This window comes from Octopus bimaculoides, chromosome 4 (assembly GCF_046866305.1).
Source record: "Octopus bimaculoides isolate indiv1 chromosome 4, ASM4686630v1, whole genome shotgun sequence".
NCBI lineage: Eukaryota > Metazoa > Mollusca > Cephalopoda > Octopoda > Octopodidae > Octopus > Octopus bimaculoides.
The window spans coordinates 35,478,456-35,484,960 of NC_142931.1; the positions used below are offsets into that span (position 1 = coordinate 35,478,456).

General features: G+C 33.9%; 1 long non-coding RNA gene across 1 annotated transcript in view; it reads left to right on the forward strand.

The window, feature by feature from the left end:
• Positions 1-4,616: 4,616 nt before the first annotated feature.
• LOC149136009 (uncharacterized) overlaps positions 4,617-6,505 on the forward strand; it is a 16,032-nt gene continuing 14,143 nt past the window's right edge. The window contains exons 1-2 of the long non-coding RNA XR_016241318.1: positions 4,617-4,772; positions 5,271-5,357. This is a non-coding gene — a long non-coding RNA (uncharacterized LOC149136009). The remainder of the gene's footprint in view (positions 4,773-5,270; positions 5,358-6,505) is intronic.

A 6,505-nucleotide genomic window follows, 5' to 3' on the forward strand; every position in this document is an offset into this window, starting at 1 on the left:
AGGTCAATGTGTTTACTACTACCAGTGACCACTGAGAGAGCTGCATTTGGCCTTGAAAAGAAGCAATTCAACCTGTTCTGCTTGTAATTACTGGTAGAAAAAACTATAATATATATATATATATATATATATATATATATATATATATATATATATATATGTATATATATATATATATATATATATATATATATATATATATATATATATATATATATATATATATATATATATATATATATATATATATATATATATATATATATATATATATATATATATATATATATATATATATATATATATATATATATATATATATATATATATATATATATATATATATATATATATATATATATATATATATATATATATATATATATATATATATATATATATATATATATATATATATATATATATATATATATATATATATAGGCGCAGGAGTGGCTGAGTGGTAAGTAGCTTGCTTACCAACCACACGGTTCCGGGTTCAGTCCCACTGCGTGGCACCTTGGGCAAGTGTCTTCTACTATAGCCTCGGGCCGACCAAAGCGTTGTAAGTGGATTTGGTAGACGGAAACTGAAAGCAGCCTTTCGTATATATGTATATATATATATATATATATATATATATATATATATATATATATATGTCTGTATATGTTGTGTATCTGTGTTTGTGCCCCCCAACATCGCTTGACAACCGATGCTTTGTGTGTTTAGGTCTCCGTAACTTAGCGGTTCGACAAAAAGAGACCGATAGAATAAGTACTAGGCTTACAAAAATAAGTCCTTGGGTCGATGTGATTCGACTAAAGGCGGTGCTCCAGCATGGCCGCATTCAAATGACTGAAACAAGTAAAAGAAAAAATAGAAAGAAAATACATATACTGATATTCACGTCGTTCAATTTCTGAATATCCGAATTCAGTTGTGTTGTTGCAATAAAATACATGTTTACTTATTTGGGTAGTCAGGGATAAGTTTCATACAAAATTTAATATATTAAAATTTTAGAGTTTTCTTGAGATGTTCGTTTGTCTGTCCAGTTGGAGAATACAGTTGTATTTTTGCAATAGAAGGATGTTTACATTTTCGAATACTCAGAGAGAAAGGAAAGTATAGGTATTCAAAGAAGTTGTAGATATTACATTTTGTTTTTTTAAACTGATCTTTTGTGTTTTCGAAAACTATAGTTATGTAAGTTTCTGAACTTATTTTGAGAGAGATTTAAAATAATCACAGGAAATTGTAGATATTCCAGTCTTTGAGAATAATAGGAGTATGAGTTGTTCTTGTTGAACTTTTGAACTTCTGAATTTATTTTTCTTTTTCTTTTAGAATTTTTCTTTTCTTTTTAAGAGTTTTGTTGTAGTGTACAGTTTTTATAGTTGTGCGTATGTATATATTAGCAGGTGCTTACCTCATTAATTTTTTCTTTCGTGCATTTAATTGTGCTGTTACAGTAAAAGGCATTACAGTTCTATATTTAAGAGATAAGGAATTATGCACATTATTTACATTATTTACATTCGACGGATATTTGTCCTCATACTGTTTGTTGTTCACACAACGTTTCGGCTGAAGTTTCCTCCAGCCTTCTTCAGTTATCTTGGGAACATTTCGAACCTGGGTTCTCATTCCTAAGGTATTTTTCGATGTAATTATTATTATTGTAGTTGCTGTCTTTTGCCTTTAGTTGAAAGGATTATTATTATTATTATTATTATTATTATTATTATTATTATTATTATTATTATTATCATTATTATTATTATTATTATCATTGGTTAGGCGGCATCTCAGGATTGCTAAAATAAAGTACCAGTCCAGTACCGGGGTGTATTTAATAAGCAACAACCTTCCTATGAAAATTATTATGCCAACATTTAAGCAAGTATTAGTATTGAATTCAGTAAACATTGCTCTCCCTGTTTCTTGTACGTTGATTTTCGTTATATCTTGCCCTTCTACTCCACCCATCATACTGCATACGTGATCAGTAAACAAATCTCTTTATATAAATGTTAGTTCAACCTCTATTAAATGGTACTGTTTTGCTAGAGTCGTTAGAATGTCGGAAAGTGCTGTAGTACACTATTTGCTCCAGTTACTTATTATTATTATTATTATTATTATTATTATTATTATTATTATTATTATTATTATTATTATGTTGTTGTTTTTTCTTCTTTCTTCAAATTTTCTTCCATTTCTCGCCGAGTGTTTTCCGTACACCTAGGGCAGAGAAACTCGTTGTATACATTGCCAGTTTACACACGCAAATTCACAGGTAAAACATGTATTTAAGAAAACAAAAAAAATTCATGAATGGATGTTGTTTTCACAGCGATAATGCTCTTCTCAGTACATGAGTCGTTCCAGTTAGCACGATTTTTTGCACTTCCTGTAGGGATGATAAGCCTGATATCATTTTCAAATAGGTTTCAGTACCTTTTTTTATCATTCCTAGAGATCCTACAATCACTGGTATGGTAGTCGCCTTGAGGTGCCACATTTTTTCAATTTCTATTAGCAAGTCTTTATATTTGCTGATCTTGTCAAATTCTTTCGCCGCTTTATTATGATCAGAGGGAATACTCATGTCAATTATTATTATTATTATTATTATTATTATTATTATTATTATTATTATTATTATTATTATTATTATTATTATTCAGTAGTTTTATTTTTATAACGTGCTTTCACTTCACTACCTATTATTATTATTATTATTATTATTTTTTTTTTTTTTTTTACTGTGTTCAAATCCCGCTAATGATGAATTTTCTTTTATCCTTTCGAGGTCGATAAAATAATGTAAAGTTAAGACTTGTGATCGATGATGTCAATTACTCACCTTCCTTCATAATTTACTGGTCTTGTGCCTAAATCAGAAACAATTATTGTATTTGTTTGTGTTGGAGGTGGTGATGTTGGAATCGCTGCTGGTGGTTAACCTTAAGTCATTTCTGATCAAGCAAAGCTATGTTCAAAAAACTTCTAGTCGTATCAGTATTGTTTTTCTCCTATTGTTTTTCTTATTTTCTTTATAAGTACCTGTGAATATCAATATCCACTTTGTTCTTTATTTCAGGCGGTACATTTAGCTGTTATATCTAGCGAGTCGAGCTGCTACGTAGAAGCTCAATAGTTGGCTTGTAGATGTTGTTGTTGTGGGTGTTCATATTATCACTGCTGCTACCGTTCATTCAAATGCTGCTAGCATTAATATTTCGTGTGACGGTGGCGGTAGTTATGGAAGCGGGAGGTTTCTCTGAAGCATTCTTCGTTTCTTCTTTGATAAGGACACGACGTCACGTAGTTTAACTTCGGTTTGCTATTTTCATATGATGGTGGGAATTCGCTAAACAAAGAATCCGAAATCTGCCTTCATTTATACACTAGTTGCCTGTATGATTCCCCAACTAAACATTACCACAATCTCCCTGCTGAGCCCTTTCTTTTCTACAAACTCTCTCATCTTTTCTCGATGTTTGTATCAGTTTATACGTTCACTTATATACACGCGCACATAAATACAAACATATACATGCACGCGCACAGCCATTCAATTGTGGCCATGCTGGAGTAACGCCTTAAGGTGTCACTTCGAGCCCAGTACTTATTTGATACATATATTAATTGTATCAATCTGTATTCGTTGAATCACTGATACACGTCTTGATACAAACAAACGCACGCACACACACACACACACACACACACACACACACACACACACACACACACACACACACACATATATATATATATATATATATATATATATATATATATATATATATATATTCATATATACATACATGCATATATAGAAGTAAATGCAGGGATAAGCAAATTAGACAGATCAATATATAAAGTATATTAAATTCATGGAATACAAAAACAGTATATACGTACACACACGTACACAAACAAACGCACACTTATATATACAGACACACACACATACACACATGCACACAAATAAACAAATACACGCACATATTGATATAGATAGGCAGAGAGAGAAGGGAAGAGAGAGAAAGGGAAAGCTAGAGACTATTTTATCAGATCTACAGATCTACTTCTATTTGTCTACGAGCTATGTCTGTCGTCGCAATGTGACCCATTCAATTTTTGTCTAGTGCATACGACATATTTGTGACTAAAGCTGTGTCTGACAGTTTTGTTGTGTGAACTCGGAGGTGTTCTTTCAGATTATCTCCACTTCGAATTACCTCCCGGTAACTCAAAACCGTGTTTATATTAGCGGGACGTTTGATGAAATCGATTTCAAATAATCCTTGGCTGGTAGACAGACGTTAACTACTACTACTACTACTACTACTACTACTACTACTACTACTACTACTACTACTACTACTACTACCGTCACCACCTCCACTTCTACCCCCATCCCACCTCCAATACTACTTCAACTACTCGTACATCTAATTTCTAGTAGTAGTAGTAGTAGTAGTAGTAGTAGTAGTAGTAGTAGTAGTAGTAGTAGTAGCAGCAGCAGCAGCAGCAGCAGAAGTAGTAGTAAGTAGTAAGTAGTAGTAGTAGTAGTAGTAGTAGTAGTAGTAGTAGTAGTAGTAGTGTTTCAAGGTTATATGAAAGCGCAGGTTCAGAATATCCCGAGCTATAAATGAACTGTTTCGAGTGTGTTTCATATGGAATACTTTTCAGAATAGAGTGACGTAACTTCAAATGGGAAAGTAGATTGAATCTTTTTGCACGGATAAGCAGTGGTAAATTTACATAAGATCATATGTGTCGATTGTTTCCATGCTGTTAATTGCCACAATGCTTTTCCTAATTACTCTCTACCTTTCAGTACTTAGTAATTATGCAATTATCCATGTTTTGTACGAGGGGTTGCTGAAAGGATCCTGGCTTTGGGTAAAAAAAATACAGGAGAATCAGTTAACTATGATTTTATTCAACATATTCTCCTCTCAGATTCACACTTATTGTAGCGATTCTTCTAGTTTTTTTTTTTTTTTTTAATTCTGTAAAAGAACTCGGAAGGATGGGCCTCGAAGCAGGCCTTTCGCGATACCCTTGAAGACAGGAATTTTCAGCACCGCTCCTATTTTTCTGTCAGCCTTCGTTAATCTCGTCGAACAGAATGTTTATATCCTAGTCTCTATCAAAGTTTCCTGATGTCTTCATTTCTCAACCTTTAAGTTTACTTTATTTTTATAATATATACGACATATTTTAAACAATAACATCGTTGGTTTTAGGTTTCTACTAAAGCTATTGCAGCTGACTAACTTAGCGCGAGCTGCAGCGGATTGCCTGTGCTAATTGATCGGAAAACTTTCCACGAGGTAATTTTGTTCTAAAACACCGTTTTATTGATTTTTCTAGCTAATATTTTCATCCTCCGGTAATATACATCATTGCCGGATTGTATAGAGATACATGAAAGCACACACGCATGCACATGCACGCACATATGTATGTATGAAAATATATGTGTGTGTGTTTAAAAATGTATGTATTTAAAATGTGTATGTGCTTACATATGTCTATACACGCATAAATGTGGAGGCGCAATGGCCCAGTGGTTAAGGCAGCGGACTCGCAGTCATAGGATCGCGGTTTCGATTCCCAGACCGGGCGTTGTGAGTGTTTATTGAGCGAAAACACCTAAAGCGCCACGAGGCTCCGGCAGGGGATGGTGGTGAACCCTACTGTACGCTTTCACCACAGCTTTCTCTCACTCTTACTTCCTGTTTCTGTTGTGCCTGTAATTCAAACGGCCAGCCTTGTCACACTGTCACGCTGAATATCCCTGAGAACTACTTTAAGGGTACACGTGTCTGTGGAGTGCTCAGCCACTTCCACGTTAATTTCACGAGCAGGCTGTTCCGTCGATCGGATCAACTGGAACCCTCGACGTCTTAAGCGACGGAGTGCCAACAAAAACACGCATAAATATATATATGTATATATGTGTGTGTATGTGAGAGTGAGTGTGTGTACTTGTGCGTGTCTGTGAATGGATATGAACAGAAAGAAGTGACTAGGAATGGCCAGTGGTATACTTATGAATAGTAAACACAAAAAGAGTTGTCATTTACAATTTAACAAAACATATGGATTCATTAATGTTCATAAAGTATCTCAAGGGAAATCAGGGGAAGATCATTGGGGTGTACTGCTCCCAAATCTGGTATCTTGCAGAGAAAGGGGAAAAGTGCCTTGTGACAATCTGTATCCATTTGAAAAAAGATGTACCCAAGAATGAGAAGTAGATAGTATTTGATAGAGATTTATCCTCTCTCTCTCTTTCTCTTTCACTTTCTCTCTCTCTCTCTCTCTCTTTCTCTCTCTTTCTCTCTCTCTCTCTCTCTCTCTCTCTCTCTCTCTCTCTCTCTCTCTCTCTCTCTCTTACACTTCTGCAAGTACGTGCCTATCCGTATCTATATCACTGGCTGGCTATCAAAATGCACACAGACATACAGGCGTAAAA